Consider the following 11,977-nt stretch of genomic DNA (forward strand, 5'->3'; position numbering starts at 1 on the left):
CTTGGTACACCAAACCAAGGGAAAAAGCAATAACTGTAACTTACCATCAGATATCCAGGTGTTTGTGTCACTGTATCTGGGATATGCTGGGGCACGTCTGTTTGTAAATTAACTTGACGACGATCCAGACACACTGTTCTGTTTCTACATATTTAAAAACTGGTTTTAGAACAAAGCCCTTTTACTTGTAAACTATTTTTGATGTGGCTTACAACATCTTTTCACACTAACATTTCATCAGCCCTCAGTATTCAATTTCTGTTTCAAGTAGCACCAATGACTGGAGATTAGACAGAAGTGGCCAAAAAGCTCTTGTTGGAAAAGTTTATACAACAAAACCAAAAACCACCAGGAAACTAGTTTCAGAATAAAACAAATACTAACACTGAATTTTGTGTTACTTGCAACAAGGGTCATCCACACTAGAAGGAATATCTGAGGGCTTCATCCAAGGCCCTGTTAGAATCCAGTTAGACACAGCTCAGAGAAGTCATCTACTTACCTAATCTGGAGGGACAGAAGACAACAGAGGAGAGAGCAAAGCATAAGCCTTGGGCAATTATGGGCTAGAATACTAATCAAAAAAGAGCCTGAAGTTCCCTCAAGAACACTTGGGCAGGAATGACAATGAATTATGATATCCCGTCAGGCTACATGAGATTGGTCTCCAGAAAATGTTGGTATTTTGATTTTCATAGCAGTATCTAAGAAGAGTGAAACTGATGCAAAAGTAACCACAAGAAAAAGAGTCATGAGCAAAAAATGGTTTCATGAAAGTATCCAACAGGAAAATTGAGCAAGAAAACAGAAGCAGCCATCATTGAGGCATATACCACCTTCCTACACCAGTATGGGTGGTAAGAAAGCTTGGCAATTCCTTACCTGCAAGCCCCAAATGTTTTAAGATGGGTACACAGTGGCCTTGACAATTTCTGGTATTCTTCATCTTTTAGCACCTTGGCAGTCAAACCAGGCAGTTCTGGGGGAACTTCAGCTTCTGCCTGCTGCAAATAGCGGAGGATCCCAAGTGCATCACACTCGTTGTTTTCTCTTAACAGAACGACTGACTGTGCCTTTGTGATCTCTTGGTCTACAGAAGAATCCTAAAACAAATACACACGTATTTTTAACAGCTTCTGTGTATTCACTAATTTGTGATCAAATGCACTATTAACGTGGTAACGGTTTGTCAAACCTTTATCGCATTACAGAAGTTGTCAGGCATGCTGTGTACACGATGAGCAAAGATTCTTGGAGAAGGAAAACTGAAATGTGTCACACAAGTGGCATCTGTAGCTTCCAAAGACTGCATGCATTCATCTGTTAAAGCTAAGCACACGGTTTATACACACTTGTAAGTGTACTACTCCAAGCATGTGAAGTGTGACATCACTTTAACAGTGGCTGTTTCCATCTCTCCATCCACTGATTTAAGCATTAAGAAAAAAGGTCCTTCCCAAACCACTTTGTCATGGTTTGCCATGACAGCCTTTTCTGGTGAGGGGGAAGGGGCTGTAAAGATGGCTCCTGTAAGAAGTTGCTCGCAGCTCTCCCCAGCTCTGAGCCAGACCCACTGCTGGGGCTGAGCCAATGAGACACCTCCACCATCACTTTGTAACAAGAAGCCTGAAGAGGAGGTTTCTTCCTCCGTTCTTCTTTCTTCTGCCCTTTCTTCTTCTGGCTGCTGGTGGTGCAAGGAGTAGGAACAGTGAGAGAAACAACCATGCAGACTCCAAGGTCAGTGAGGAAAGAGAGGAGGAGGTGTGCTGGAGCAGAGACTCCCTGCATTCTATGGAGAGAACTGGGGAAGCTGAGATTTGTTTGCATTTCTTTAAAGACCCTACAGCAGCGGTAGAGACTCATTTTGCTAAAGCTGGCCCCAGTCCAGGGGCAGCGATTCACTTCATTATTGGCCTTGAGCCAGGGGCAGTGATTTCCTTCTTTATCACTATGGCCAGAGCAGGCCGTGTCCCGAAGGAGGGACCCAATATCCACAGCTGTAACTGTGGGGAGGAACCATATTGGGATTTATCAAAATGAGACACAACATAGTTAAAAATGTCATCATGAATGCATTCTGTGTCAGACATTCCTGTCAGCCTTTCTTCTAGCTGGCAGAAGGGCAGGGTTGAGGCTATTTTTAGCAGAAGTAGTTAAATTACAAATTCACAAACCTCCTTTATTCTTAGAAGTCAAGATATTTTAGTTTGTTATATCTTAATAATTAAAAATCCCACTTACCTGTGTAAAATGATGCTCACCCCATGAACCATTTCTGCCTCATCTCCTGAATTAGTGAATGTCAGCACCTTCTGAAGATTACTGTGGGTAAAAGCCAGTATTTTGAGTAACACAGCGGTTCTTTCACTGTCCATACAAGGCTGTACAACCTAAAGGTGGATACAACCAGAGGGCTGGTAATTCATGTAATCTAGACATGCTTTACTGTGTATTTCTTCTTTTAAGAAGCACGAAGCATTGTTATATGCCAAAGAACATTGGTAAATCCTAAATCTTCTGTTAAACTTATAATGTACAATATACAACTCTCACAAAGGGTGTGAATTTCTGACAGCTTCCAGAAGCAAAATTAAAACCCATCACAATCAAAATCTCACATCGGTATTTTCTTACACGTGTGATTTTTGATGATTTGTCAGTGTTGAAGTTTCTCATTGAAGTACCACTGAAGAAGTTTCACACTCCATAAGCACAGTGCACTACCTCAGATAGTCTTAAACAAAAGCCCCAAAACATGGACATTTGCAGTGCTGCCAAATCACTAGACTTTTCACAAAAAGTGATGTTTTTCCAGTTTCATGTCATGCTCAGAATGTCTGGTCTTAGAGACTTCCCAACATTTTCAATCCCCAAATGATTATGTTTTGAGTCATTGAAGAATTCAGATCATCCTTGTAACATTTTATACAATTCTTCAGCTCTATACCACACTGACTGGAAGTTCCATGAGAAGACACCTCAGGATATACAGTAGCTTTCTCAAAATATTAGGTCAAATTAATTTCTGCACTGTGTGGCACAGAGCAGTCAAACAAGCATTTTACTAGCTCTGTCTTTGGAAAACTCACTTGTAGTTCTGCCACTCAATCAACAACCACAAAAACATTCTGAACATTCTGGTCACAAACAACTAAGACAGCCTACATTGCATTCAAGTGTCATTAAGACGACAGAAGTATTCTTACTTCCTCAGATTTTCACACTTTTAGCTGCTTCTTTGTTCTGCCCAAGTATTAACAACATTGGATGAAGCTGTCTGGAGCATCTCTGGTATGTTTTCAGTAGCTCAAAAACAAGTTGTGTCTCCTTCCACCCAGGACACAAGATAAGTGCTAGTGGCTAGGTGTGTATGTACAAAAGAGTTACAGTAGAGCATGAGACAACTGTTTAGAATCTTAGTCATTGTACTATTTCAGAATTTAGGGCAAAACTAAAATCCGCAAAACAGGCCTTTCAATGCTTCAAACAGAAGCTTTTAACACCATATCACCTCTTAAATGCAGATGGTACAGGCCCGAGGAACCGTGCACCAAGCTGGAGACAAATGGATGTGCAGCAACACATGGTGAAAGGTCCAAAAGTTTCATAGAAGCAGAAACATCTTGTCTTACTTGGAGCTGTGTGAGCCATTTTCAGTGGTCCCTTACAGCCTCAGTGAGTCTATGTTTCTGTGATCTAATGCATTAGAAAATGAATGACAATGTTTTAAAAATCAGACCAGACATTTCCATTTCACTATGTAACAGCCCCTTAAAAATCAAGCTTCATCGACTATCAAAGTGATATGACATTAACCACTTGTTAGATAGTACTTGATAAATAAGTTACAGACTCCCACACTCATGCAGTCCATCTCTGTCAATGTCTAAGCAGATGGCCTAAATAACCTGGGAAGCATCATGAAGATACTCTAAGATGACATCAGATGCACCCATTCTCAACATGCACTACCTTTTGGATCATTCATTGACATTTGCACCTTAGAACACAAAACCTGCAGTACTCTAATATATACATCCTCCACTCCTGTTTCTCAAGGTTTGTAGCAACTGCTCGACTGCAAAAGTGTAAGAATTAGCGGAATATACAAGAAAGGATTATTTCCCTGATATGAGATGGCAACTACATCACATCCTTGAGCTATTGGTGGCCAACAGTAAGATTCAGTGGAGTTAGGGCCTACAACTTTTTTCCAAGTAAGTTCCTACAGAAAGAGAAATAAAGAGTTCTACCTGAAAATCGTGTGCTTGAAACACCAACAAGGCAACACAAAGCACTGAGCAATTTAAAAGCCTTTGACCCACTGCATAATACATTTCCTTAACACACAAGATGATAAGAGTTCTTCTGGCATGAGGAGTTAAATTCTTACATCTAATTCAAATGCCATCATTTGTAGCAGTGGTTGATGGATCAGATGAAACTGTACAATTCTACAGTCTCTCTGAAGCATAATTTACTCAACCGTATGAACAACCTCCTACACATTCCTCAATCAAAATTAGCTACTATAATATTTAGTATCTGAAAGTTAAGGTATGATACTAGTCTTAAAAATACTAAATGTAATGTATTACATTAGCATTACCCTTTCCAGATCTTCAAGAAGTGGTGCTGTTTCCAGAATTGATGGTGGCTTCATTTTCTTGCCAAGAAAGACAAAGTTTCTTTCTTGAAGATTTTGAAAACTCTGAAACCATATGAAATAGATGACAAAGGCAATACTTAGTAAATGGGTCTGAGCTTACATCCAACTTAAAAACTATTTTTTTTGAGAAGAATTAGCCAAAGAAATGTAAACACAAATGAAGTACAACTCACACACACGTCACACAGAACAGTGCTGAGACTCCTACTGTCCCCTGACTTGGCCATTGCCTCTGTTTCTTGCTTTTTTTCTTTTTGTCTCTTCCCCTGCATTTTTTTTTTGCCCTTCATATTTTCACAGAGGCACCATCAACTTTGCTGGCTTGCTGACCTTTGGTCTGGTCTTGTTGCTGATGTGGCTGGATTCAGTCCCTGATGTCCCTCCACAGAGTCCCTCCACAATGACCACTCTTGTAGCCTCAACACTACCCACACCTCCACACCTATGACACACGTTTGCAGAGGTTAAATGGAAGTTATATCCTGGAATTACCTGTTGCTCATTTTCAGTTCTGTGTGTCTTCAAAGGATCAGAATTTAAGCACTGCTGAAGCCTGAGAAATATACAAATATTAAATTCAATGGAAATGCAAAAGGAAAGTGTAATCGATAAATATCACCAATATTTCTAAAATGGCACGAAACAGTTCACCTACAAAATATCTCTGATGTATTACCTGTGCCAACAAAACCCCTCAAATATGACAGAAGAAATCATAAAGTACCATTTTGGATGTAAAATTTACTATTAGGTTTTAGGTATCTGAAAATAACCCAAAGGTGTTTTTAACCAAGACAATTGGTGGGTTCCTCAACTTCAGAAGAAAATCAGATGGGACTGCAGGAAAAAGGTCTCTTAAAGTTGCAAAACCATGAAACAATGTATCTTTGCAACAGTTAAAACTTGAATTAAAAACACCCCTCAGGTTGTTTACATATGCAGCAAGTGATTTGCAGCATAATAAAAGCCTTGCACAAGTCAACTCAGTCAGATTTCATTCAGCTGGAAAACTTTATTAATCACACTAAGAATAAAAGAAGGCAACTGAATATGCTGAGTGTGCAGAAACGTACTGCCTCATCACAGCCTTGTTTTCAAGCTACTGTTTAGAAAGAATTGCTATTTTTACTGTGGTCTGGATAAGTATCAGCAGCTTCTAATGGCCTCCTTCCCCAATACCATGTGCACACATCTTGTCTTACCCTCTGCCCTTTTAGCTGTCTAAGAAGAGTAACTGGAAACATACTACAGCTCCTAATTATCTGGCTACACAATTGGTTCAAATATGTAACATACTGTACCATACCTGTCTGTGTGATCTGCTGGATTTTCCTTGAAAGGCAATCCTGGGATTGTTTTGACAATCTATCAAGAAAAGACAAACCCTTTTCTGGCAGTAAAATACTGTTTAAGAGCAACATTTTAGAAAAAAAAGATTACTGAGCTCAAGGTGGGTTTCTTACCTAACAGAATTTTCTTCAATAAGAATCAAGCATGCAACAAGAACATCAACCACACAGGAGAATCAGTTCATGCTCACAGCTCAAGCTATAGCTTCTGGCAGCTCTTTCTTTGAAGAATCTGCCCCTGTATTCCCCCAACAACTACCAAAAGCTGGCCACACAAAACCACTACACATCTTCACAGCACTAGAGCAAGTGAGCACAAAAGGAGACACAACGTGTTCAAAGTCCATCGTTGCAATCTAAAAAACCAAAACCACCAGAACCACAAACTTGAAGGACAACGTTCTCTTTTAACTAGATCAAGAGTTAGTCCCAGATTTGTTACAGAAAAGGACGTGATAGCTGACTACAGTATTCCTAATCTGCCTTACAGATGCTTCACTTAATTCATTCTGACATTTGAATAGAAAATCTAACACTTACAGATGTGGTAGTTTCACTGTCATCTGTGTTGGAGCTTTGTCATGTCTTTTCAAGAACAGAACCAGATACAGCAAGATCTAGAAAGACAATTTTAAAAGATGCAGAAACACGTTTGTGATTATCTGAATCTATGAAAGGCCAGTCTTTTTACAGTTGGTTGCAACTGACTTCTTTCTCTGCTTGTCTCATTTTCTAATGGCAAAAAGAACAACCAAAAGACAGTTGTATTTACATAAAGATATGCAAATGAACCGAGTGAACAAGGACAGAGGATATTTATAGTGATTCAAGTCTGTTTTAAACAAGACAACTCACAGAAAACATTCAAGTTACCTCTGTGTAGAGAAATCCCTCTAAACTCAAATCAAACAGTAAGGTATCACTGATCAATGCTACAAGTTATTTCAACAGTATCTAATGCTTTTCAGCATATCAACAAATGATCCTGCAACTCACCCTTTGTCTTATCAAGTACAAAATGCTTTAGAATATTCCTGCATCTGCTGATTTGATTGCTCTTTGTAAAGTCTGATACATAGGCAGTGTTTGTTAGGATACCTTTTGTTCCACTTGTTGGATTCCAACTGATACAGTAGTTCAATATATCCAGGTAAAGACAAATGATGCACTGCATGAATGATTGCTGCCAACACACACGGTTCCCACTTGTTTCAGGATCTATTGATACCTTCTGCTGGAGCAGCACTGTCCTCAAATCAAGTGCAGGATTAACAACTTTCATTGGAAGAGAGTCAAGATTTAATGATGTTTGGGTCTCCTGATAATCTGCTGAACTCACTGCATTCTCTTCAGCTTGCTCAAAATGAGCAAAGCTGCTTAAGACGAGATCATCATTAACGCATACCTAAAAAACCCAAGTATTTGACTGACCAGAATCAACAAGCAAGTCACCATCACATACTGCTTTAGAATTTACTTGAAGCTGGAGACAACAGGAAGACATATGCAGTATGTACAAATGCTTTCTGAAGAGTACTCATTCCAGGACAGGAAAGTTGGTCATATTTTCCTCTATGTTCTCCAAACAGGTGTTACTTACCAGTTTCATGCTTTTGCCTAAAATTCTGTGCTCAGTTTTCTATCAGCTTTAAACATTTTTAGAAAAACTATCTTAGTTTTATGTCCCTTTGATTCAGAGTGCATCCAAACCTGGCAGGAAAAAACAATATTCAGCTTAAAAGTTCTCACTGGCTCAGAGAGAAGTGACACTTGCCAACTGTGATTCTGAACAGAGAAGGTATTCAAATTAAGATGTAATCCAAGTTATTGTCTACAGTGAACACCACAGCTCTAATGTTAAAAGTCTTGGTAAAATACTCCAAATGGCAGCAGGTTTCAAACACATTTATTTTTGTCTACTAAGCAGCTGCTTAAGTCTGACAGTAGCTGCAGCAGAGATTTAGCAGGAGTTACGCACTTTGGTAAGTGCAACGAGCTTTCTTCCTTTCTCCCAACTGTTTGGGAATTCAGCCTTATGCACATATGAACTTGTATTTATTTTCATAACACCATGCAACTGCCTTCTTGAAATATCTTTAAGTGTCTCACAAAGAAGGACAAGAGTACAGTAAATTCACATAGTTGTTCATCTCAAGTACTTGGGGGACTTCATTTGCTTGTCAATACCTTCCAAAGCGGTTCACAAGTTTCCACCTCACAGAATTCATTCCAAAGTTCACAAACAACAGATTTAGAAAATAAATCTTCTAATAAGTTAATGATTGCACTTCTACTGTATATGGTAAATTACAAAATTCACTTGCAAATAACACTTTTCGGTCTTAAATTTGTCACAAAGTTATAACTTCTATAGCAGAGTGCACAAAGAGCTTTATAGAGAGAAAAATATCTTACCTTTTCCCCTTTTATTGTCACCTAAAGGAAAACATCAGATGTGGTATCTTCTACAGCACATACTTTGGCTGTCGTCTGGGTAGTAGCAAAACTGAGTGATGGTGTTTCAATGACACAGCTGCCTGTTCTTTCCTGCTCTTCTCCAGCCCAGTGTTTTCTCACTAACCCAGCATCTGGAAGAGCAAACAATGGGTGTTTTAAAAGTCTCCCTCTCACTGCAGTGGTGACAAGTTTCTGTTGATCTCCTGGGGACTTTACATTGGGTTTGCTTTGACATTTTGGCCACCTGGACTTGAGAATTCTCCCTCCCTTTTCCACCCCCCTTTTCACATTTGTTGCCTGGGATTCTCCCTTTACAGTTCTTGCTGGACATTTATCCAGACTCTGTGCTCTGCACTTGAAACAACCAGCAGATGATTTCTGATGGAACCTGAGGCTCTCTGCACTGGTCTGATGCAAAGGCAATTTGCATCAAAACTCCTCCAAAATCCTTTTTTTTCTCTCAGAATTGCACCAAAACCTCATTTTATCCCTCACAACTCCCCCAAACCCCACTTTTTCCCCTCAAAACGCTTCCAAAACTCCACTTTTTCCCCCCAAGATGGTACTTTTTTACCCAGCAGTTCCCAAAAATCCCACTTTCTCCCTCAGAATAGCACGCAAAACCCACTTTTCCTCTGAAAATACCTCGAAAACCTCACTTTTTCATTCAGAAATCCACCAAAACACCACTTTTTCCCCTCAAAATCCCACCAAAACACTTGTTTTTCCAAAAATCCACACAAACCCCACTTTTCCCCACAAAACTCCACCCACATCCCACCTTTTCCCCTCAGAATTGCACCAAAACCTCATTTTATCCCACAACTCCACTGCTTTTGGCCCTCAGAAATCTACTCCATCCCCACTTTTCCTCTCAAAGCTCTTCCAAACTACACTTTTCCCTGCAAAGCTGCACCAAAACCCACTTTTTCTCCTAAAACTCCAACAAAATCTCCCTTTTGCTCTCAGAAATTGTTGTGGTTTAGGCCCATCAGGGAACAAAGACCATGATTAGCCCCGAGTACCCAAGTGGCTGAGAATTGCTCAAGGGCAGGGAGAGCTTAATTGCTGCTGAAGGTTCAGGACAAAGCAGACCAGGCCACTGGGTTTGGGGAAGGAAACAGAGAAACAGTGTAATGCAACATCAACTAAAACATACCCCCAAAAACCCAAAACATAACCAAAATGAAACAACACAGAGCAATACATCAATGAAGAGTCCAACCAGCCTTTTGAAGAACACCTTCTTGCCACCCCTCCCCTCTTCCCGGGCTCAGAGCCCTGATCCCGGGGCTTTTACCTTGTCCCCCCCTGAACGGTTCGGGGGGGCAGGCAGTGGGGGTTTCAGTCAGTCTGTTCCCGATAGCTTCTGCCGTTTGTCCCTCCTCAGGACGGGTGAACTCCACACCAGTCCTCCCTGCGAGTCCGTGGGGTAACTCACACGCATGGCAGCCCTGCACGGGCTGCTCCGATGCCCACTGACTCCAAAGGCTGCAGCTCGTCTCTGCCTCTCGTGTGGGGCTGCTCTGCGGCGTGCAGGCTCTCCAGCACGGCCTGGGCCATGGCCCCTCCCCACACAGTCCCTCTCCCGTCCGGGCTCACCCACACGGAGCTGCTGGGAACTCTCGCTCCTGCCATGGATCTCCAGAGGCTGCAGGGGCACAGCTGCATTCTCGCCACGGCTTGCAGAGGGGTCTCTGGTCTGTTGCTTCTCCTTCCTTCCTCATTCTCTGGCTGAAGGGTCCGCGTGGTCGCCTCCAGCTCGTGTCACTCTTACACCTCCTGCCTCGCATTCCAAATTCCCGTCCCCTAAATAGTGCTGGCAGAGGCGCCAGATCGGCCCAGCCGGGCTGGAGGTGGGTGTGAACCCAGGAGCCGGGGGAGAGTCCGCAAACTCTTTACCGGATCTTCACTGCAACCCGCTCCCCCTGTTACTAAGCCAGAAGCTGCTCCTTGCTAAACCAGAACACAAATAAACAAAAACTCTACTTTTTCCCTCAGAATTGCTCAAAAACACCGCTTTTCCTCTATCAAATTCCACCCAAATCCCAACTGTTTTCCCTCAAAAGGCCACCCAAACCTCACTTTTCCCCTCAGATTTGCCCCCACACCTCATGTTATCCCTCACAGCTCCCACAAACCCGCACTTTTCCCCTCTAAATCCCAACAGAAAACAACTTGTTCCTTCAAACCTCCAGCCAAACCGCCACTTTGGACCTCAGATAGTTACCAAAACCTTCCTTTTTTTCTCACAACTCCACCCAGACCTCAGACTTTCCCCTCAGGACTTCCCCAAAAGCTCGCCTTTCCTCTCAAAACTCTACCAAATCAAACACTTTTCCCCACAGAAATACCCTCAAAACCCCACTTTTGCCGCCTCAGAAAACCACCAAAACCCCCACTTTTCCCCTCAGACATGCCCAAAAACCTCCTTTCATCCCTCACAACTCCACTGAAATCACACTTTTTCTCTCACAATTGCGCCAAAACCTTATTTTATCCCTCAGAACCCCCCCAAACCCTACTTTTCTTCTCAAAACTCTACTAAAACCCCACTTTTTGCCACCTAAATTCCCCAAAAACCCATTTTTCCACTCAAAACGCCACCCAAACCTCACTTGACTTCAGAATTGCCCCCAACCTCATTTTATCTCTCAGAACTCCCCTAAACCCTCACTTTTCCCCTCAAAACCCCAACAAAAACCCACTTTTTCCTTGCAAACTCCACACAAACCCACACTTTTGCTCTCACAATTGAAACAAAACCCTGTTTTAGCCCACAACTCCACCGCTCTTTGCCCTCGCAAATGGACTCAATCCCAGCTTTCCCCTGCAAAACTGCACCAAAGCCCCACTTTTTCTCCCCAAACTCCAACAAAACCCCACTTCTCCTTTCAGAAATAAACCAAAACCCCACTATGCCCCTCAGAATTGCTCCAAAACCCCACTTTTCCTCTCAAAACTACACCCAAATCCCAATTGCTTTCCCTCACAATTACCCCAAAACCTCTTTTCATCCCTCAGAACTCCCCCAAAACCCCACTTGGTCCTTCAAAACTCACACAAAACCCCTTTTCTCCTCACATCTCCCCCAAAGTCCCTCTTTTCCCCTCAGAACTACTCCAAAACCTCACTTTTTCCATCCAAACTCCACCTAAACCCCACTTTTGCTCTCAGAAATTTACCAAAACCCTGCTTTTTCCCTCAAAACACCACCCAAATCCCACCTTTTCCCTCAGAAATGCCCCAAAACCTCATCTTTTCCCTCAAAGCTCCACCCAAATGCCACTTTTCTTTCTCAGAAATGTACCCAAACCCCACTTTACAGCCTCAAAACTCCTCCAAAATCCTTGTTTTTCTCTCAGAATTGCACCAAAACCTCATTTTATCCCTCACAACTCCCCCAAACCCCACTTTTTCCCCTCAAAACGCTTCCAAAACTCCACTTTTTCCCTCAAGATGGCACTTTTTTACCCAGCTGTTCCCAAAAATCCCACTTTTT

The sequence above is a fragment of the Colius striatus genome, chromosome 26 (genome assembly GCF_028858725.1).
Source record: "Colius striatus isolate bColStr4 chromosome 26, bColStr4.1.hap1, whole genome shotgun sequence".
Lineage (NCBI taxonomy): Eukaryota > Metazoa > Chordata > Aves > Coliiformes > Coliidae > Colius > Colius striatus.